At 38.3% G+C, this 24,120-nt stretch overlaps 1 long non-coding RNA gene across 2 annotated transcripts in view; it reads left to right on the forward strand.

Annotated features, from left to right (window-relative positions):
* Positions 1-23,592, forward strand: part of LOC113622716 (uncharacterized) — a 367,008-nt gene extending 343,416 nt beyond the window's left edge. The window contains exons 1-3 of one of the 2 annotated variants that reach the window (XR_003433626.1): positions 21,247-21,347; positions 22,283-22,338; positions 22,614-23,592. This is a non-coding gene — a long non-coding RNA (uncharacterized LOC113622716). Of the gene's footprint in view, positions 1-21,246; positions 21,348-22,282; positions 22,339-22,613 lie in introns of those variants that run through there. The other variant, XR_003433624.1, reaches the window with a different exon arrangement.
* The last annotated feature ends 528 nt before the right edge of the window (positions 23,593-24,120 follow it).

Here is a 24,120-nt window from a genome sequence, read left to right on the forward strand (position 1 = left end):
ATAGAACTCACAGGTTATTACTCACCTCTGGACTAGATGAATCTCAAATGTCCTTCCAGTTATTCACCTTTTGAAAATGATATATGGAGGCATAAATGTGTTCTTCTAAGACAGAGACACCTGTGCATGGTGCTGCTCCTATTCCTACAGCTGCTTTCTTCCCCAAAGGGGTTTGTACCTTGGCTGAGGTCCAGGACAATTGCCAATAATCTTCCTCAGCTAGGAATTTCTGCAACAGCTTTAGCACCCTGTTTCCTGATGACCCAGATCTATGTCCTGAAACACAAAAATTGGTAGAGATAATCATCCCAACTTTGGATAAATTTCTATTACTTAGCATTATGTAGGTTACTTTAAAGACTGTGTCAGTCTCTGTATTCCTCTGCACTCTGGAATGTTGTTGAAGTCTCCCGTAACATCTTTGTATCCTCCTTGATCTTTAATTAGGATGGGAAATATTGACACCCTTAAGGTCCAGGATGCACCTTCAATCCTAGAAGATGCCTCTGAAAGTTGGTTAGTTATTTCAAGTGAGTGATAGAAAGCACATTCTAGACATAGAGGAATAATCCAGAGAGAAGGAACAATAGGAAATTTTAAAAAAAGGTGGAACAAAGTGTCAGAAAGAGTGAGATGACAAGAGAAAGGTTGGGGGCCATCCTTGAAGGGATGCCTTGAAGAAGAATTTCTTACTCTGAGATGGATGGGACAAATAAGAGCTTATAAAGCCAAACCGTTGAGAAGAGAGAGAAGGTAATATGGCTAGGCGTCCTCAATCTTTCCTGTGAAGTATGTGATAAAGTTTTGTTCAGTAAGTGAATACCGATAGACTAATATTTGATGAGGGAGAAAATGATTGAGAAAAGGTTCTCTGGAAAATGTCGTAGGTAGACAAATATAGATGATTTTTAAAAATACCAAGTAGATTTAAGAGTTAATAGATTTGAGTCAGCAAGAACCCACTATGGAACAAAATGAACCAGCTTATTGCCTTGCTCGCGGAAAGTAATTAGTAGCTTTAGGATAAATGAAGAAAAAGAGCCTAGGAGTGGGAGAAGGGAAATTTTAGTTTCATAGATCTGGGATACAGAGCTATTCTGAGGGAAGCCAAGTTGCAGGATGTCGTCATGCCTGTGAGTGGTTCAAATGGAGTAGAGATGAAGGCCATATGTATTGAGGCGGTCAAGGAATTGTGACGCCAACAGGGGAATATGCCAAAGTTACCAAGGAATGTAGCTGTAGAGGACACGGGGAGACAAGGTAGGAGGTTGTTTTGCAGGTTAGCTATATCTGGGGATGGCAGTAGGGAATAACAAACTTATCCTGTTTTAAGAATTTTGATACATGGCATAAGGGATTGCCTCCAGGGGAGAGAATTGTCATGGAAATAGAATTGTTAGCAAGAAATTACTGTCTCATTTTGGGGAGAAGGTAGAAAGAGTGACCCAATAATGTTCTCTGGCAATGGGGGAGGGGTTTCAGTGGAAGGTGAGAGCAGAGGATCATACAAGAGATGGTCAGGGAGGATTAGAATTAAGCTATAAATGAATGAGAAGGAAAAAACTATAGCAAGGAGTAGCTTTGAAATCAGACAGACTTGGGTTTGAATCTGGCTCTGCCACTTACTAGCTGCAGGGGTTGATCCAATTTAAGAATTCCACTTTAAGAAAAATAATACAAGGAGTGACATTAGCAAAATGGCAAACTAGTAGGTCTCATGCCCCCACCAAAACAGTAACCTAATAACTACTCACAGATGAAAACAGCTCTGGAGAGCTCTAGATTACAATAAAGAAACTGTAGCAAAATGGAGTTTTGTGGAGCACAAAAACTGAAGATGCCGGAATTGAAAAGAGCAGCAAGCATTTTACCTGAATCATCCTATCCCCCAGCCCAGCACAGCTTGGGTCCAAGAGGGATCCCCTGGACCAAAGACTCCTCCCAAGGGGGTAAAGGGAACCAGAAGGTCCCCAGCAGCCTTCACCACCAAGGACTACAGCTGACCCCAGCTGACAGAGCTGCTTGGAGTCCATGCCCCCTAAGCCAGATCTGCCACTGCATCCCTCTGGGGCCAGAGGTGCCACACCCTTCCCTCCCTCACCACATTCCCCCAAGTCCTGATGCCACAGCATGGGCACCCATGTCCTAGATGCTGGCACTGCCATGACTGTGCATATACCTTTGTCCCTGATCCTGGCACCAAAAATGATCCCCTTGACTGTGACTTACCACACGGGGGAAAAAGAGAGTAGGAGGACCCCAGGACCTCACCACCACTGTGAACATCTGCAGTGCAATTGAACTTAAACTGTTATCAACTTAAAATAGAAAGTTATAACTACAAGATATTTTATGCAAGCCTGGAGCTAACCACAAAGATAAAAACCTATAATAGTTACAACAAAAGATACACAGAAAAGAATCAAAGTAAATCACTACCAAAAAAAAAAAAAAATCAAATAAAAGAGGAAGATGGCAAGAGAGGAAGAGAGGGACAAAACAGCTGCAAAACAGAAAACAATTAACAAAATGGCAATAGTAAGTCCTCACTTATCAATAATTTATATGTCAATGGATTATACTTCTCAATCTAAAGGTATAAAGTGGCTGAATGGACTAAAAAAAAAAAGGAGCCAGAGTTATGCTGTCTACAAGACTTACTTTAGTTTTAAAGACCCTCAGGCTGAAAGTGAAAGGATGGAAAAAGATATTCCATGCAAATGGTAACCAAAAAGAAAGCAAGGGAGGCTATATTTATATAAGACAAAATAAACATTAAGTTAAAAACTGTCTCTAGAGACAAAGAATGTAATTATGTAATGATAAAAGGGCCAGTTCAACAGGTAGATATGACAATTATACAGCAACGTGAATGCAGTTAACAACACTGTAATGTATACTTGAAATTTGCTAAGAGGGTAGATCTTAAGTGTTCTTACCATGCACACACAAAGAAAGTGGTAATTAGGTCAGGTGATGGATATGTTAATTAGCGTGGTTGTGGCAATTATTTCACAATGTGTACATATATAAAAACATCAGGCTTCCCTGGTGGCGCAGTGGTTGAGAGTCCGCCTGCCGATGCAGGGGACACGGGTTCGTGCCCCGGTCTGGGAAGGTCCCACATGCCGCGGAGCGGCTGGGCCCGTGAGCCATGGCCGCTGAGCCTGCGCGTCCGGAGCCTGTGCTCCACAACAGGAGAGGCCACAACAGTGAGAGGCCCGCGTATCAAAAAAAAAAAAAAAAAAAAAAAAAAATCAATTGTATACTTTAAATTATACAATTTTTATTTGTCAATTATACAGCAATAAAGATGGGGAAAAAAGAAAAATAATACAAAATATGAAACTAAAATTAGAGCAAACGTGGATTTTTATTTTTAAAGAGAAATAATACATTTTTTAAAAATTTAAAGCTAACAAATACCAAAAACATTCCAATATTCAGAAAGATAACCATATATATTTTTTACTAACTACCTGACAGTTATATACACCGCATGATTTCTTTCCTACATTTTTGGCTTCAAATTCTTTAGTCACTTCTTCATATGACAGTTGTTTCGCAATATCATTTTCTATCGTAAGAATAGAAAGGTAATTCAGTTCTTCCTGTAACATGGTTGCTATAATCTTCTTAAATAAATGCTCAGAAAAAATGCCTTTTGCCTCCATAAGTCATTATTGGTATTGTCATTTAGATTTGTAGAGTTATTCCCAAATTTGGGAAAACCTGTATTAAACTCCTCCCATATGTGAATGTAAGATTTGGAAGCATTTCCATAGTCTAGCTTTTGTGTCTGTAGACTTTAAACCTTGTCTCTCCTCTGTTACCTGTGTACTTCCAGTGCTGGGTGCTGTAGGGCAGATTCATATTATGTTACAACTTTTGGCCCTACATCCTGTGACATGATGCTGGGTGAGCTGACACGGCAAATTCCTACACTGGGGGGCTGGTGAAACCTTAACCAAACATGAGGTGCTACTAAACCCAAATTAAATGTAGCCTACCTCAACTTGCCATTATCCATCTCCCAGAAAGGTTTATGGCCACTCCAGTGCCACAAAGGAGAGTGTGATGGTGAGGAAATTGTAGTAGAAAGAGAAAACAATCTTAACTGATTTCTGTTAAAATATCTTACTTTTGAAAATTTAGTAAAAACATGACCATGTGAACACATGCTAGGACTTCTTACAGGGCCTTCGCAGGGACCCCTGCAAGTGAAGGAGCTAAAGCCTAAGCTGCATCAGCTTCATAGGAAATCGCCTGCTGGGTAGTTAGGGACCTCGTGGCAGCTACACAATTTCTCTAATATCCATTTCTCTATCCCGCATGTTATAAGGCAGATGAATTGAAAGAATGTATATAAAGTGCCAGTTCCAGGCATAGAGTAGGTAATCAATAAATGGCAACTAATAAGTAATTAGTAGATTTTACAAACCAGTGACATCTTTTATGTATTTCATACTCTCAAAGACTACAAAGGTTTTTTGTTTTTATGGTTTGTTTTCATTTAAAGACATTTAAGGTGGACTACTTGAGTACTTTTTACACACACCCTTAGAACTGGGAGCACCTTGGAGTTATTATAATGGAGAACTTGGAATCACCAGGGGTGGGGGGTGCAGTTTAGAGCAGAGCAATAAAGGCAAAACAGCTTTAGTCCATAAGGAAACCCTGTCTCCTAAAGGAGTCCCTCTTTTTTTTTACCCTGCCAGCTGCATAGGTACATGGGCTCAGATATGAGCATATGTCATATATTCAGACATTCCCAATAGAAGGCCAGGAATAAATGAACACATATATGAACAAACACCCACTTTTTGGGCCACTTTGCTGTGTCAGGCGTTGTGCTGGACCCTCTCATATTCGCTATCTCAGTTAAGCTTCGCAGCAAGCCTGTGCCTGTGTGGGTCCTCAATGTACAGACGAAGAAACAAACAAGGAGAGGTGATCAGCCTCTTCAGCCCTCACTTGGGATGTTGTGTGTAGAAGTGGAAAAGCCCAGGGGGAAAGAAGCTGTGCTCCATCTTTGTGGTTCTCAGCTCTACCACAGAAGGGCCTGAACCAGCTGGCCTGGCCCTCCTTCTCTTTGTCCTGATCCTGGGGCAAAGCCAGCACTCTAAGCCACTCTCCAGAATTCTGTGTGTCAGGCCAAGGGGGCAGGGCTAAGTTCTATTCAAAAGAGAGTAAATGCCAGAAACAGGACGGGAGTTGGGGGCAGGTTAAGGGGTTGGGGAAGAAGAAGGAATTCTGTCTTCAACATAAAGAGAATGTTGAATGGAAGTCCAAATATTTTTTAATAACACATTTTTGGATAACAGTAGGAGCAGTTTTCTTACCTTCCCCATCCCAAACCTTGAGGTAGTATCAATCAGAATAGCTGCTTTATTTTAGTTTTTTAAAATATAATTTATATAATTCTAACATATGAAAATCTGTGTTTATAAAATAGATTAAAATGGCATTATTTTGTTTACTAAAGGAGTTATTATAAAATACCTTTAACTAACCTCCTCAGAACATTTAAAAATAGATCCATTTCTTAAAGATTTGTCTATTACCCTAAGCAGCAAGGTGTACTGTACACCAAACCACCTATGTTTCCCATGCCATTAATGATGTTACCTGTATTTCAGGACTGAGAAGAAAAGTGAAAAAGCACTGAAATAATTTTATTCCTGCCCTTTCCCACTACCTCAGACTCTGATCATCAGATCTCTGTGCTGCTGGCCACCACTCCCATTCCTTGTCCCACTAACATAAGAGGTGAGGAGGCAAAGTAAGAGGCCCTGTTACATGTAAGTGGGAGAAGGGGTGAATGCCACTGGTTGTGTTCCCTGGAAGCATGTCCTTAGACAAGCAAAAGGTCTTTGAAAGAAAGGGAAGGGGGAGGAAGCAAGATTGGGCAAGATTGAGAGATTTCAGATCATGATGCAAGTGTGGCAAGGTCTCTGCCAACCCTGTGGAGCTCCAGAGCAAATATTGACCATCAGAGGAATTCTAGATTGTGCTGAAATATTCCCCCATCTTGCTCAGTCATTGGCTACCAGTTACCCCAGGAAGAGTGAGACCCTGGCTGTCTGCAGTTGAGGCAAACTCTGAAGAAGCCAGTGATTTGAGACTGTCTGCTATTAGCTGCTTCCTGCAGCCGGGCAGATATTCATTCCTGGAAGAAGGAACTGGGCAGCTCATTTCTGTGTCTACCACAGTCCATCCCTTTTCCCTCCTGGATCTCCTTCTCCACATGTTTTGGCAGCACATCCTCTGGGATTCTGATGGACCTCCTTTCCTGAGAGAAACTAGAAAAGGGACGTTAGCAGGACAAGCTGTAGCTACCATAGCTAAAGTAGATTCCAACAACTGGTACTCATGTCCTCCCTCCTCCACTCAACTATCCAGGGTCTCCTCAAATTTGGTACCAAATCTAGTCTTGTCTACAGTATACCTGATAGCACTACCCAAACCCTTATTCCTGAGGGATCTAAGCCCATCAGAATGTCCCACCTTGGGCCAAAATGATCCTCCACTTACACCCCTGCCTTGTAGAGTCGTTGGATGGGGACAGCCCTGAGAAGAGTACCACCCTGACTCTCTGCAGCCAACACAGATCCTAAAGCACGAATGGATGGAGGCAGCCTGCTGATCACATTCCCTGCATCTGACAGCAAGTCCTTCCTTGAAGGCAGAGCTGAGCAGTGCATTTCTACGTCTGCCATTGGTGAATGCTATTTTAAGCACCTGTCACAAAATAATAAGAAAAATATTACTTATGCTAGAATAATTCATCTATTATTCAGTGTTTGTATATTTTTATTTTTTAAGTAAAAAATCATGATTTTTTTTGTTTAAAAGTTTAGGTTTCTCTTTAAAATCACATATTTCTGGGTTACTAGGTGGAACAGAGCAGGAGGAAACAACCATCTGGCTCTTTAATAAGTGTGAGTTTTTGATTTAGTAGGTGGTGTTTGTGTTAAAGAACACAGGCCTTTTGGGTTATCTTTCTTCATTCCTTAAAAAAGGAGACAGAAATTCCAAAATAGTCTTGTTTGTTTGCTTAAGAGTCTGTTATTTTTCTGATAACTAAAGCTTCAGAGTGAAACATAAAGTCCTGGTAAAACTGACTGAGTGAATGCTTGGGATATGTGGTAAACTAGAAGAACGAGAAGATGAATTTCCAGAGATGACTGTTAAAAAAGCCTCAAGTGGTGGAGACCATCCTCAAGAGGAGGAGGGAATGAAAAATGAATTCATTCTTTAATAAATGGGCATCAGTGTCCGAAATGAACAGACTCTTAAGAGGGGCTAATGCACAGCCTAACTCCCTGAGAGGAGGCTCTCCTCTGTGGGAACCACCCAACAGGCTCACCTCAATGTGGACACAGTGATTCTTGAAGTTGCTTACATAAGCAGTAGTATTGCACAAGTGTGGAACCTAAAGGGGCTAGAATCCTGTGAAGCAATTGGTGGGACTGAGCTATAAATACTATGTTTATCACTGTCAGTACAGTTGGCAGACTTCAGTAGCTTGGAAAATCATGGGTATGTATACATGTATATACATACTTTGTGTGGGTATGTATACAAACTTTGCAGATAAAATTCCAATATCTGTGTTCACAAGAGAACACAGATACAAATACGTATATATAGAAATCCGCATCTTGACAAATTAACCAATCTCACTCTGTTGACTAAAGGAGTCTTACCTAAGTCCCAAAACAAATTAACCTTAAAAAACTACAGTGTCAAACCCTTTGGTAGAATTCTTTAAGGGCCAGGACCTTGTTGAAACTCCTAGAGTGGTGTTTGGCATATCATAGTTACTCAATAAATGTTCACTGAATGAAGGATAGATGGATGATGGATAAATGATATTTGATTAAGTACATGCAGAATAATAAAATGAGTCAATCCTTAGGAGCTTATGATTTACTTCATTTAGCTCAAATCAGTGCCAGTGGTTATAATGATAGGGATTGCAAGAATTGAAATGGACTTTAGGAATGGTCTAGTTAAATTCTCTTATTTTACTCATGAGAAAAATGAAGCTTAGAGGAGTGAAATGACTCACATAAGATCACTCATCCAACCTGTGATCTAATCTGTTCTAGGTATTCTGCCCTTGAATTCACAGTGCTGCCAGATGGTTATCAACAGATCTTAAATTGGTTCCACATAGATATGTTCATCTATGTAATGCAATATCAGAGAGAGAGAATCTATGCACTATTTCTTCTCTTTTTATAATTGACATATCATTGTATGAGTTTCAGGTGTATACCATAAAGGTTTGACTTACACATGTTGTGAAATTATTGCCACAATAAGTATAGTTAATGTCCATCACCACATATAGATACAATAGGAAGGAAGGAAGGAAGGAAGGGAGAAAGAGAGAAAGAAAGAGTCTGAGTCCATTTCAGATTTCTTCTTGTTTTCCCCTCACAACATTATTTGCATAGGGGTGGTGAACTGACTATGCATAGTCAGACAGGGAACCCCTGTCTTCTCCTCCCCTTACCAGTTCTATCTCTCTTGGAATATTTTCTTTTTGTGGATATTTTAGAGTTAATTTCATTCTGGATTCTGGTAAACCTGATCATTGAAAACAGTTGGGGCACTGTCTCGGATGCCTATTCTGTTTATAGTCACATAACAAACATTTCAGTCTTTTGCAGGTGCAGTCACTAGATTTAAGCCATATCGTGCCAGGCACATTGCTGTTTACTTTCTATCTCAGGTGCCCTCTACAGCTAACCTTTTAACAGAGTGCCTGCTGTCATCATTAAAGGGTCCACAGAGCTCTGTTACAGAATAATAACCTTGGCATCCCGGTGCCAGGTGCCAAACCCCTCTCCACAGCCTGTTATAGAATTTGGTCCTCTCTGGTACTCAGTCGCTTGGAAGTGGAAGCTGGCCTTCAGTGACCTTTCTATTTTTAACTGCAGTCTTATTTTCCTTCTCCCATTATTTCTCTTCTTCTCCTTAGCCTCTGTAATGCTTTAGTTCAGGTCAGGCTCAGCTCAACTTCCACTTTCTTCATTTAACCTCTCAATTCTCCTGACAGCTCATTCTTTTCCTTTGTCAAAGCTGTACCTTGCAGAATGTTCTCAGACTATAATTGGGGTTTGGGCTCATGCTTAGGCAAAGGTATGTATTTTATTTCTAATTATAAAGTACTACTTTATAACTTGAAAGAAAATATATCTGGAGCAGGGACTGCTGTAAGCTTGGTAATGGAGCACTGAACAACATTGTCCCTGTCCTCAGTGCAGCTAACGTCTTAGAGGGGAAGGCAGGTTATAAATGAGTGTACATTCAATAGACATGAGATAGTGATAGTGCTATGAAGGAAAATAAAGCAGGGGGAGGAAACAGACAAGAACAGAGAGGTGAAGGAGCAATACTTTGGTTAGAGTCAGGAGAACCTCTCTAAGGATATGACATTGAGCAGAGACAGGGACAAACTGAGGATGTAGACTCTGCAGAGACCTGGGCAAGTGTGTGCCAGGCAGAGGGACTAACAAATGCAAAAGCCTTGAGGTGGGAACAAGCATGGTCATTTAAAAGATGAACAAGTAGGCCACTGTGGCCTGAGGAATGTTGTAAGAGGGGAACGGTAAAAAGCTGGAGAGGTAGGTCAGGACCAGATCTCATACAGCCCAGGGAAAGACTTGAGGAAGCCATCAGAGAAGAAATGCAGAACAACATGGTCTGAATTGTGTACTAATAGAACTATTCTAGCTGCAGAGTGGAGAATTGACTTGGGGATGGAGGCAATGCACAAGAATGGAAACAGGGAAGGCAATTAAGTGACTATTGAAGTAAATCTAGGTAAGATTTTGGAAGATGGCAGTAGAGCTTATCAGAAGTGGTCAAATTCAGGATGTACTTTGCTCTAAAGAAAGGAGGGAAGGATGACTCCTAGGTTTTGGGCCTGAGCAAAAGGAAAATGGAGAGATCACTAAAAATTTGTGGAAGCCAGGCAGGGTGCACATATCTGGTTTGTGTGGTAGGAAGGGAAGATATTCAAGAATTCTGATTAGATGTAAATTTGAGATGATGGACTTGGAAAATTCAAAAGAATAAAAAAAGACATTTAAAAAAATCTTAGATATAGTGCTCTAATTCAAAGGAAAATACCTATTAACATTGTAGTTTTATCTTTCTGCATGTATTTACTGCATATTTTTATTTAGCTTTAAAACTACCTTATTTTAAAAGAATTGTGTTCTTTGAACTAATATACAAAGCTATATTATATTAGATGATGTTTTGATGTATAAAGGGAATTTTCTGAAAGGTTCCTCTCTGTGCAAACTGAAAGTATCTATGCAAGTTTTTTTTTTTTTCATCTTTACTGGAGTATAATTGCTTTACAATGGTGTGTTAGTTTCTGCTTTATAACAAAGTGAATCAGTTATACATATACATATGTTCCCATATCTCTTCCCTCTTGCGTCTACCTCCCTCCCACCCTCCCTATCCCAACCCTCCAGGCGGGTCACAAAGCACCGAGCTGATCCCTCTGTGCTATGCGGCTTCTTCCCACTAGCTATCTACCTTACGTTTGGTAGTGTATATATGTCCATGCCTCTCTCTCGCTTTGTCACAACTTACCCTTCCCCCTCCCCATATCCTCAAGTCCATTCTCTAGTAGGTCTGTGTCTTTATTCTTGTCTTACCCCTAGGTTCTTCATGACATTTTTTTTTCTTAAATTCCATATATATGTGTTAGCATACGGTATTTGTCTTTCTCTTTCTGACTTACTTCACTCTGTATGACAGACTCTAGGTCTATCCACCTCATTACAAATAGCTCAATTTCATTTCCTTTTATGGCTGAGTAATATTCCGTTGTATATATGTGCCACATCTTCTTTATCCATTCATCCGATGATGAGCACTTAGGTTGTTTCCATCTCCGGGCTATTGTAAATAGAGCTGCAATGAACATTTTGGTACATGACTCTTTGAATTATGGTTTTCTCAGGGTATGTGCCCAGTAGTGGGATTGCTGGGTCATATGGTAGTTCTATTTGTAGTTTTCTAAGGAACCTCCATACTGTTCTGCATAGTGGCTGTACCAATTCACATTCCCACCAGCAGTGCAAGAGTGTTCCCTTTTCTCCACACCCTCTCCAGCATTTATTGTTTCTAGATTTTTAGATGATGGCCATTCTGACTGGTGTGAGGTAATACCTCATTGTAGTTTTGATTTGCATTTCTCTAATGATTAATGATGTTGAGCATTCTTTCACGTGTTTGTTGGCAATCTGTATATCTTCTTTGGAGAAATATCTATTTAGGTCTTCTGCCCATTTTTGAATTGGGTCGTTTGTTTTTTTGTTATTGAGCTGCATGAGCTGCTTATAAATTTTGGAGATTAATCCTTTGACAGTTGCTTCATTTGCAAATATTTTCTCCCATTCTGAGGGTTGTCTTTTGGTCTTGTTTATGGTTTCCTTTGCTGTGCAAAAGCTTTGAAGTTTCATTAGGTCCCATTTGTTTATTTTTGTTTTTATTTCCATTTCTCTAGGAGGTGGGTCAAAAAGGATCTTGCTGTGATTTATGTCAAAGAGTGTTCTGCCTATGTTTTCCTCTAAGAGTTTGATAGTTTCTGGCCTTACATTTAGGTCTTTAATCCATTTTGAGCTTATTTTTGTGTATGGTGTTAGGGAGTGATCTAATCTCATACTTTTACATGTACCTGTCCAGTTTTCCCAGCACCACTTATTGAAGAGGCTGTCCTTTCTCCACTGTACATTCCTGCCTCCTTTATCAAAGATAAGGTGACCATATGTGCATGGGTTTATCTCTGGGCTTTCTGTTCCTGTTTAAATATACAAGAGAGTAAGACTCCAAGAAAGCCCAGGCCTTAATGTTTGAAAAGGTGCCTGATCTTCTCCCAGTGAAAATACAGTGTGGGAATACTGGCAGTAATGGATGGATGTGAAAGTCTCTCTCCATTCCTTCAGCTATTGATGTTTAATATTAATCAGGGATAGCACAAGATGAGGTCAGCTTCATAAGAAGCTGTGTAAGGGTCTGAGAAGAAGCTGGTATTGATTTTTATTGTTTTTTATTTTTTGAATTTTATTTATTTATATTTTATACAACAAGTTCTTATTAGTTATCAATTTTATACATATTAGTGTATATATGTCAATCCCAATCTCCCAACTCATCCCACCACCACCACGCTCCCCAGCTCCGATTTCCCCCCTTGGTGTCCATACGTTTGTTCTCTACATCTGTGTTTCTCTTTCTGCCTTGCAAATTGGTTCATCTGTACCACATTTTTAGATTCCACATATATGCATTTGTATATGATATTTGTTTTATTTTTCTGACTTACTTCACTCCGTATGACAGTCTCTAGGTCCATCCACATCTCTACAAATGACCCAATTTCGTTCCTTTTTATGGCTGAGTAATATTACATTGTATATATGTACCACAATTTCTTTATCCATTCATCTGTTGATGGGCATTTAAGTTGCTTCCATGACCTAGCTATTGTAAACAGTGCTGCAATGAACACTGGGGTGCATGTGTCTTTTTGCATTATGGTTTTCTCTGGGTATATGCCCAGTAGTGGGATTGCTGGGTCATATGGTTATTTTATTTTTAGTTTTTTAAGGAACCTCTATACTGTTCTCCATAGTGGCTCTATCAGTTTACATTCCCACCAACAGTGCAAGAGGGTTCCCTTTTCTCTGCACCCTCTTCAGCATTTGTTGTTTATAGATTTTCTGATGATGCCCATTCTAACTGACGTGAGGTGATACCTCATTGTAGTTTTGATTTGCATTTCTCTGGTAATTAGTGATGTCAAGCAGCTTTTCATGTGCCTCTTGGCCATCTGTATGTCTTCTTTGGAGAAATATCTATTTAGGTCTTCTGCCCATTTTTTGATTGGTTTTTTTTTTTTTAATATTGAGCTGCATGACCTGTTTATATATTTTGGAGATTAATCCTTTGTCTATTGATTCATTTCCAAATATGTTCTCCCATTCTGAGGGCTGTCTTTTTTACAGTTTCCTTTGCTGTGCAAAAGCATTTAAGTTTCATTAGGTCCCATTTGATTATTTTTATTTTCATTACTCTAAGAGGTGGGTCAGAAAAGATCTTGCTGTGACTTATGTCAAAGAGTGTTCTTCCTATGTTTTCCTCTAAGAGTTTTATAGTGTCCCGTCTTACATTTAGGTCTTTAATCCATTTTGAGTTCATTTTTGTGTATGGTGTTAGGGAGTGTTCTCATGCCATTCTTTTACATGTAGCTGTCCAGTTTTCCCAGCACCACTTATTGAAGATATTGTCTTTTCTCCATTGTATATCCTTGCCTACTTTGTCATAGATTAGTTGACCATAGGTGCATGGATTTATCTCTGGGCTTTCTATCCTTTTCCATTGATCTATTATTTCTGTTTTTGTGCCAGTACCGTATTGTCTTGATTACTGTAGCTTTGTAGTATACTCTGAAGTCAGGGATCCTGATTCCTCCAGCTCTGTTTTTCTTTCTCAGTATTGCTTTGGCTATTTGGGGTCTTTTGTGTTTCCATACAAATTGTAAACTTTTTTGTTCTAATTCTGTGAAAAATGCCATTGGCAATTTGATAGGAATTGCAATGAATCTGTAGATTGCTTTGGGTATTATAGTCACTTTCACAATATTAATTCTTCCAATCCAAGAACATGGTATATCTCTCCATCTGTTTGTGTCATCTTTGATTTCTTTCATCAGTGTCTTATAGTTTTCTGAGTACAGGTCTTTTACCTCCCTAGGTAGGTTTATTCCTAGGTATTTTATTCTTTTTGTTGCAATGGTGAATGGAATTGTTTCCTTAATTTCTCCTTCTGATCTTTCGTTGTTAGTGTACAGGAATACAAGACAATTCTGTGCATTAATTTTGTATCCTGCAACTTTACCAAATTCATTGATTAGTGCTATAGTTTTCTGGTGGCATGGTTAGGATTCTCTATGTATAGTATCATGTCATCTGTGAACAGTGACAGTTTTACTTCTTCTTTCCAATTTAGATTCATTTTATTTCTTTTTCTTCTCTGATTGCCATGGCTAGGACTTCCAAAACTACGTTGAATAATAGTGGTGAGAGAGGACATCCTTGTCTTGTTCCTGATCTTAGAGGAAATGCTTTCAGTTTTTCACCATTGAGAATGATGTTTGCTGTGGGTTTGTTATATATGGCCTTTATAGTGTTAAGGTAGGTTTCCTCTATGCCCACTTTCTGGAGAGTTTTTATCATAAATGGGTGTTGAATTTTGTCAAAAGCTTTTTCTGCATCTATTGAGATGATCCTGTGGTTTTTATTCTTCTATTTGTTAATATGGTGTATCACATTGATTTGTGTATATTGAAGAATCCTTGCATCCCTGGGATAAATCCCACTTGGTCATGGTGTATGATCCTTTTAATGTGTGGTTGGATTCTGTTTGCTAGTATTTTGTTCAGGATTTTTGCATCTATTTTCATCAGTGACATTGGTCTGTAATTTTCTTTTTTTGTAGTATCTCTGTCTGGTTTTGATATCAGGGTGATGGTGGTCTCATAGAATGAATTTGAGAGTATTCCTCCCTCTGCAATTTCTTGGAAGAGTTTGAGAAGGAAGGGTGTTAGCTCTTCTCTAAATGTTTGATAAAAATCACCTGTGAAGCCATCTGGTCCTGGACTTTTGTTTGTTGGAAGATTTTTAATCACAGTTTCAATTTCATTACCTGTAATTGGTCTGTTCATATTTTCTATTTCTTCCTGGTTCAGTCTTGGAAGGTTATACCTTTTTAAGAATTTGTCCACTTCTTCCAGGTTGTCCATTTTATTGGCATAGAGTTGCTTGTAGTAGTCTCTTTGTATACTTTGTATTTCTGCAGTGTCCATTGTAACTTCTCCGTTTTCATTTCTAATTTTATTGATTTGAGTCTTCTCCCTCTTTTTCTTGATGAGTCTGGCTAAAAGTTTATCAATTTTGTTTATCTTCTCAAAGAACCAGATATTAGTTTTATTGATCTTTGCTATTGTTTCTATTTCATTTATTTCTGCTCTGATCTTTATGATTTCTTTGCTTCTACTAACTTTGGGTTTCGTTTGTTCTTCTTGCTTTAGTTCATTTAGGTGTAAGGTTAGATTGTTTATTTGAGATTTTTCTTGTTTCTTGAGGTAGGATTGTATTGCTATAAACTTTCCTCTCAGAACTACTTTTGCTGCTTCCTATAGATTTTGGATCATCGTGTTTTTGTTGTCATTTGACCCTAGGTGTTTTTTGATTTCCTCTTTGATTTCTTCAGTGATCTGTTGGTTATTTAGTAATGTAGTGTTTAGCCTCCATGTGTTTGTGTTTTTTACGTTTTTATTCCCTGTAATTGATTTCTAATCTTATAGCGTTGTGGTCAGAAAAGATGCTTGATATGGTTTCAATTTTCTTAAATTTACCGAGGCTTGATTTGTGACCCAAGATGTGCTGTATCCTGGAGAATGTTCTGTGTGCACTTGTGAAGAAAGTGTAATCTGCTGTTTTCAGATGGAATGTCCTATAAATATCAGTTAAATCTATCTGGTCTATTGTGTCATTTAAAGCTTGTGTTTCCTTATTGATTTTCTGTCTGGATGATCTGCCCATTGGTGTAAGTGAGGTGTTAAAGTCCCCACTATTATTGTGTTACTGTTGATTTCCTCTTTTATAGCTGTTAGCATTTGCCTTATGTATTGTGCTCCTATGTTGGGTGCATATATATCTATAACTGTTATGTCTTCTTCTTGGATTGATCCCTTGATCATTATGTAGTGTCTTTCCTTGTCTCTTGTAACATTCTTTATTTTAAAGTCTATTTTATCTGATATGAGTATTGCTACTCCAGCTGTCTTGTGATTTCCATTTGCATGGCATATCTTTTTTCATCCCCTCACTTTCAGTCTGTATGTGTCCCTAGATCTGAAGTGGATCTCTTGTAGACAGCATATATATGGGTCTTGTTTTTGTATCCATTCAGCGAGCCTGTGTGTTTTGGTTGGAGCAATTAATCCATTGACATTTAAGGTAATTATTGATATATATGTTCCTTTTATCATTTTCTTAATTGTTTTGGGTTTGTTTTTGAAGGTCCTTGTCTTCGCTTGTATTTCCCACCTAGAGAAGTTCCTTTAGCATTTGTTGTAGAGCTGGTTTGGTGGTGCTGAATTCTCTTAGCTTTTGCTTGTAAAACTTTTGATTTCTCCATCAAATCTGAACGAGATTACAAGTGAAAATAAAAATGGCAACTTGGATAGAACTTTTTAAAAAATGCAAAATACTCTGATTGATGTGAATATGAATGTGTGAGAGATAGTCGTGAGATAATAAACCTATGGGAAAAAAACCCAGAATGTTTTAAAGAGCTACATTCAGAGGACACAAAGAAGAGCTCTTGGATGTTAAAATACAATAGCAGAAATTAAAAATTCAATAGAAATTCTTGAGGATAAAGTTGAGGAAAGCTTATAGAAAGTGAAACAGAAAGGTAAAGCTATGGAAGATAATACAGGCAGAGAATAGGAAAATTAGTGGGGCCAGTCCATGAAATTTAGAAGCAGAGAACAGAGAAAAGAGAAGGGAGGAAACTAACACAGAAATAATTCAAGAACCTTCTCCAGAACTGAAGCACAGCATTTCCAGACTGAAATGTCTCACTGTGCCTTCATGATTATGAATGAGAAAAGCCTACCACAAGACACAGCATTGTGAAATTTCAGGATACTGAAATCAAAATATAAAATAATAAGAAAAGTATTCAGATTGAAAGTTCATGATTCATTGAAAATATCACTAATCAATTTGTCAATAAGGCATGGAGGTTAAGAGCATGAGTTTGCCATCCAGCTCAGCTGAATTCAAATCCCAGACTCTATACTCACTAGCCCTATAACTCTGGGAAAGTCATTGCAACCCTGTGTCTCAGCTTCCATATCTGTAAAAAAGGAAGTTAAAGTAGCACCTACCTTATAGGTTTGTTGTATTACATGAGATAATAAACATAAATACATACAGAAGTGTGACTGGAACATAGTCAGTGCTGAGAAAATGTTAGCCTTTGTTATTGAGCCTCTTATTAACAACTATAGAAGCTAGAAGGCAATAGATCAAAGGCTTCACAATTCTGAGGGTACATGTTTTCTTGTCTATAATTCTATTCCCAGCCTACTATTACTTAAGTATCAGAGTAAAATTTTAAAATTTTCAGACTGCAAAAAGGTAAGAAAAAGATTTACCTCTTATATGCAGTTCCTCAGGAATCTGTGTTCTGCCAAAACAAAGAAAACTAAGAGAGAAAGACATGGAATCCAGGAAAAAGGAAATTCCATACAAGAAGTAGAAAGAAAATCCCCAAGATGATGGTGAAAGGAGACCCGCAAACAAGAGCTAAGCTTCAGACATCCAGATGTGGAAAGTGAAAGGCTCATGAGAGACTTTTTTTAGGAGGATGACATTGATGCTTAACGTACATGCATGTACTGAAAGAAGATTTGCATAACTGGGGAAGTAAATAAAAGAACTACAAATACATAGGAAGCTAAGAATGGACAACAATAGCATTACCTAAAAATTAAAAAAAAGAAACAAGGAAACCCAAACTTGTTAAGGAAAAGTAATAACAGTACCCAATATGACTGAGCAAGGTCTCGTGTTTATATAGTCTTAATACTATACACGCTGTAGTGATAATACAAAATTATGATGAAACTCTGTTGAGAAAAAAGGGAAAGAGTGAGGTTGTATGTGTAAGCTGGGGATAGAGGCAGTGAAACAAAGCTAAATTGTAATTTTCCATAGTAGGAAGTCAGTATGTAATGCGTAAAATTGAAAAATTAAGCTTGTTTGCTTGTTTGTTTGTTTTTAGATTGGTGGAAGTATGGAGGCAAATATGCTAAGAATCAGTTAAAAGAGCTAAAAGTGGCTACCTCTAGGCAACAGAAATTGGAAAGAGGTAGTCAGAGTTCTGCTTTTTTACTGTAATAAGGCTTGTACAACAATTTGACTCTCTAAATTATGATCATGTGTAACTGTGATAAGAAATTAGCACTGAATTAAAAAATAAACATTGCCCCCCAAATTAGAGCACAATGAAATTAAATGACACTTGCTCATGATCAGTATTATTATGTAACAAACATCCTTATATCCTCAAATATTGATCTCTGACAAAATCTCTGACGATTTATTTTACATAAACATCTAGAGGTAGAACTCCTTTGTTTAAAAAAGTCTATGAACTCTTTAAAGCCTCTTTGTATATATTCCCAAACTATATTCCAGAAAAATTGTATCAAAATACTCTCACAGCAGCCATAGAGGAGAGTAACTCTCTCAACATACTCTCATCAGCATTAAGTATTAATTTTCAATCAATTTTGTTAGTTAGTATAAAGAAAATATAATTTAATTGGCTTATCAAAAGGAAAATTAGATTCTGTTCATATGAATAGCTGCCTAATGGTTAAAATTTTTAGTGACTTCCTGAAGGCATAGCATAGAAGTTAGCCATTAATATCCATCTTTGGGGCTTTGTCTTTGATTAGGATATTTGGAAGAAAATGTGCCATCACACGAGTTATGTGATACAGACTTTATTATACTTGGTGTCATAAAAATAAGCTTTATTCTGAGCTGAAGGAAATTAATGATCTTAGACTTTAAACATGGCCTTTCATTTTAGAAGTAGTTGTGTATTTTATGACTATCTTAAGTTTATGCAATGCTTCTCTCTGGAAAATATTTGTTCAATATTCACTTAACAAACATTGATTAAGTGTATACAGTGTTCTAGAATGTACTAAGTGCTGGGACACAATGGTAAACAAAACAGTTTTTGCCCTAAAATCTCAATCCTTGTGTAGGATTTACATAACAGCCTCAGAAAGTCAAGGTAATCTCAGCAATTGAGGGAGAAAATTATTTCTGAAAATATAAATGTCTCTATAGTATGAGAAATAGAGGTGAATAACTTGACTTCCTGGTTGCCAGCCAAGAGTTCAGTCAACTTAGAAATCGCAGCACCTAAGAATATTTAAACAAATCACGTTCAGGAGTAGCATATGATTACAATTAAATGTATGGTATGCACATGTGACTCAGATGTCACGTGGTCTCTATTCAGTTTATAAAAATGGATAGAGAAATCCATCTTCATGTGAAGTATATAGAATGTCCACAAACTCTGTTTCATCTTTATACATTCTCTGTAACTTAATTTTTTGTCAGAAGAGAGATTTGATCCTAGTTCAGAAAACACAAAATACTGTTACATGGTCGTTTCTGTCTTTGAATTGCATTGTCAATGACACTTTAAAAGAAATGAGACCTGACACATACTTTAAAATGTCAACATTGAATTATATCACCATAGTAAGAAGGAAAAACCTCACACAATTTTCACCCACCAGATGTAGACCATCCTGTTGCTCTGCTTCTCAGCCTTAGTGACAGTTTCCCACTTGTACAAAAGCTATTTCTGTGACAGAAACATGCCTTCTCTTTATTAGTCAGATCTGGAGTTATAACTCTCATCAAGAGAAAAACAAAAACAAAACAAAACAAAAAAAAACCACACTGCTTAGGAGCCATAAGACAGACAGATAAAATCATTTTCATCCTCTACTCTCCCCACAGCACTGTGAGAACTTGGTTTCGCTTTTGAAAAGTGGCTTAATGATTAGAATGGAGTCAGGGTGTATTTGCAGAAAGACAGATTAATAGGTCACATTACGACAGTAGTTGGATAGAGTTATAAACGTCAGGGAGCATAACTCTCCTGTCCCAATGCTAGCGAGTAGCAAGTTAAGGAATCATTATCTGAATGTCTCTATTATCAAGGGGCCATGGCTCTCAACATGCTTCAATAAAACAAACTCATAAACATATCCTTCTATTTTTCTAATCATTTCCCTATTTTTTTGCTTCTTTATGTGTAGCACTGAATAGTTTCGGTAAGTCAGACAGATGTGAGTTTCAGCCTTGATGACACTTAATTAACTATGTTAACTTGGGCTTAAACTCTGAAAAGCTCAGATCCCTCACCTGTAAAAAGAGTGAAATGCTCTCAAAAGGTAGAACAAAACTCCCCACTCCTTAAGTGTGGGCTGTGCATAATGACTTCCTTCTAAAGAATGAAGTACGGAAAAGAAGAAAAACAAATAACTTTACAGTGGAGCAATCTGACAAGCTCTCCCTCAAGGTTGATACCAACAGTGATGAGTCATATTGATAGTACCTACCGTTGATATCCTGTGCTGAGCATGGCACTTTTCCTCTGTGGTCTTCCTCCCCCAAAACCCATAACCCCTCTAATTATGAGGAAAATCATCAGAAAAACCTAAACTGAAGGGCATTCTACGAAATGCCCTGACCACTACTTCCAAGAAGGTAGAAATGGCACCTTTCCTCATGAATATTTTTAGTTATTACATATTATTTGATGATTATATATTTTCAAAATATACATTCCCACCCTACTGACTTCAGGCTTGGCCATTTGACTTGCTTTGACAAATGAAGTGTGAGCAGAGATGAAGTGTGTCCCTCTGAGCTTCTGTCTTGTGATTTTGGTATGCTGTTTTCCCTCTGAAACCTCCATTAAGGCCTCGCAGTCTACCGGCCCACATCCTAAGTGAAGACAATGAGCCGCCCAGCAGCAGTGTTACTGTGGCAGGAGAGGAAAATGTCATGTCCTGGGACCCACAGGAACCCTTAGGACAGACCACAAGTGAAGCTTCTTGGTTTTGTGCAGAAAAGAATTCAAGAGCGAGCCAAAGAAAAGCAAAAGCAAGTTTATTTCGAGAGATACGCACTCCATAGGCAGAATGCAGACTGTCTCAGAAAGTGAAAGTGGCCTCAGGGCAGGGGATTGTCAGTTTTTAAGGGCTGAGTGATTTCACATGCTAACAAGTGGGAGGAATATCCTTGCTATTTTGGGGAAAGGTGGGGATTTTCCAGGAATTGGGCCACCACCCACCTTTTTGGCCTTTTATGGTCTGTCTTGGAACTGTTGGTGGGGGGGTGGGTAAGGGGGAGTGATTTTTAGTATTACATTGAAGGTATAATGAGGTAAAAATCAATGACCAGACTGTTCTCGAAGCCATATTGGTTTCAGCTGGTTCCAGCCAGTTTTTATCGCATCCTAACAGCTGTGCCCCTTCTTCATTTATCTGGTGGTTGGGTCCTGCCCCTTCCCTTCCTGTCTCATTACCAAGCAAAGGGCTTGTTGCCTGACACACGTAGAAGCAAATACTATGGCACCGGCTTTTGAGAAAAGAAAAAACTTTATTGTGAGGACAACCAGCAAGGAGACAGGAGGTACAGTTCAATTTTGTCAAACTGGGGTTCAGTCAAACTTTTATGAGTTAGGGGAGGAGGGTTGGTATGCAGAAGAACTGGCGGGACTTTGGAACTTGGCCATTTGCAGTAAGGTACGGTAAAGGGGCTTCAGTCTGGACCCTCCGCTTCTGAAAGTGTTCCAGCGTTCAGGTTCCAGTCACGTCCGAGCCTTTGGTTCCATGGGGGGAGAAACTGTGGTTCTGGGTGTTTGTTGAGGTCAAGATCTTCTCCTCTGCACATGCTTTGGGTTTTGTTCTGTTGTCTCTGAAAAACAGCTCAGTATCTTGTTAGAAACAAGATAGGGCCAGTTTGGGGCTGGTTCTGTGGTTACGGCGGTTGACCTATGAGAGACATGTAGTATATGAGAGAAAGAAATGTTATGAGTTATTGAGATGTTGGAGTCATCTTATGACAGCAAAACTGAGCTTAAGCTGAGGACCTAGCTCTACTCAAGTAATTGAAGTTCATACCTTTTCCCCTTCTCTCCCTTTCTTCCTCCATGTTCCCTCCTGTCTCCTCCGCTTCTTCTTCTACCAACTTCTTTTCATGACACATTAATTACACATTAATTTCTGAGCTTCTCCTTCCTCTAGTAACTACTTTTGGACTTGAGCATTCCAGCTTCTCTTCTTAAATTTGCTTTTAGCTATTTCTGTTGCTTTCATTTTTCTGGTGTTTACAACCAGAGGCACCAGTGAATGATTGGAGCTCAGATAAAATTCCCTCTGCTACTCACCTGCCTTGCCCTTTATTCTCCCCACATTGGTGTCCAGATGAAATCAGATTAAAATTAACATCCAGAAACTATTTGGATGGAAAAAGAAACTACCACAAGGGAAATTAGGCGTATTTTTAAAGAGGTTAGGAGCTGCTTATAACCATATAAGTCTAATACATTCTTTTTTTTCTTTTAGCATCAGCTACCTCCTGAATCACTGCCCAGTTGCCAGCTGCAAGTCCTAGTTCCAAAGTAAGTCTAGCCAAGTCTAAAATTCTAGTTGACTCATCCAACCTTCATGTTCACCCAGGACTTACTTAAGCATCCAAAATAACTTAAAATTTTAGATTCTATCTTCCTAAGATATCTGCATCTGGTAAATGATGCAAAGGCTAAATGGGCAGAAAAGACTCCTCTTAATCATGTCTAAGTTCAATTTCACATGCATGCAACTTATATGGGGAAAAATATCATTAGATTCACCCAACCTTCACAAAATTAAACTGTCAAATCAACTATCTTTTCAGGAAGCAAATGTCCACAGCACAAAGCCAGAAGACTCTGAAAGGGTAGTGTTGCCAGATAATAGCAGAAGGAGCTGCTATTCTGAAGTCAGGCACAGTTCACATTAGCTTCCGGATTAATGTCACTGGCACAGAGAGCAAGCTCACTGCCATCAGGTAAGCACACACACAACTTTTTCTAGTCCTGTAAAAAAGAGTAAGGGGGTTGATTTTCCTCCTCAACTTCTATCTTAGAATTCATATTGTCCTCTGTGGAGTTCATTTATCTCTCTCATCTGAAGATGTAGGATATGTCTACTCAGGTGGGTGCTCTGAGCATCTAGGAGCCAAATTTGAGGAGAAAGCCAGTCTGCAAAATAGTTGGTTGTTCAGGAGTAGCCTGTGTACTGCCTCCATGAAAAATCCTGTTGGTGCTACTGTGCTGGGGGTTTAAAAGAATGTGTAGCACAGGGGTGGGGTGTTAGGATACATTTTTCTTGTACAAAAACTCAAATGTATAGTTCAGAAAGAAAGAAAATAGTCTGGTTCATTTTGCCACACAAATGGCATCTAGACAAAATTTGGATCAATTGGATTCCAAATCCTATTAAGATATGATGGTAATTGAGATTCTATAGCTTTTACAAAGCTGATTAGGCGATTTTCACAATGTATAAGAATCTCTGCAGAATTTCCACTACTGTTTCCACTCCTTTCCAGACTAAGAAAGGAGGAGGAAAGAGGAGAGTGATGGTTGGGGCAATCATTTAATGCCCTGGAAGACATTTAATTGCCTTACAGGTTTTATTTCTTTCGGCAAACTGGTCTTTGATTTTTCTGAGCTCACTATGGAAAACTTTGCTGGTCATCAAATTTCTGTTTTTTCTTATTCTTTGCTCAGTTGTTTTTGTTTGTGTGTGTTTTTAAAGATTGTTTTATAATCTACTTTAAATCTTATTTTTAAGTTTCATTATGGGAACAAGAGCCAATTTGCTAAATTCTTTATACCTTTTTCATGTACAATGTTCATAACACTGTCTTATATGGATTTTTTAAAATATATTTTTGAGCACAGCTTATACTGTCTACTTGAAGACAGAACAGGAAAGTCACATATTAAATATTTTGATCACCATATACAATTGCTAGGAAGAAAAAATCAATAGAAACCATTAAAAGTATGTCAAAGATAGTAAAAAAAAAAATTACCAATCAAACAGATGGTTATCATCTTGACAGCTTGACACAGAGGTTAAGCCCAGAAAGTACAGCATTTGAATTCATGAAAGAAAGGAATGCACCCTTAAAAATATCAAGAGGTAGAACCCAATACTTTTCAGAATATATTGTTTTGTGTCTTTTTAGGACTTGATGTAAGGCACTGATGAGGTCTAAATTAAACATAATGAATTGCTAATGTGTGTACTCGTGGCTAGGTCATTCATAGAAAACTTGATTATTTGGAAAACTTCAATATTCAAAGATTAGCATATTATATTAAATATGGGGCATGGACAGAAACCAGTGACCC

This window comes from Aethalodelphis obliquidens, unplaced genomic scaffold, assembly GCF_003676395.1.
Source record: "Aethalodelphis obliquidens isolate GAN/ISIS:26980383/991018 unplaced genomic scaffold, ASM367639v1 scaffold1, whole genome shotgun sequence".
NCBI classification, from domain to species: Eukaryota; Metazoa; Chordata; class Mammalia; order Artiodactyla; family Delphinidae; genus Aethalodelphis; species Aethalodelphis obliquidens.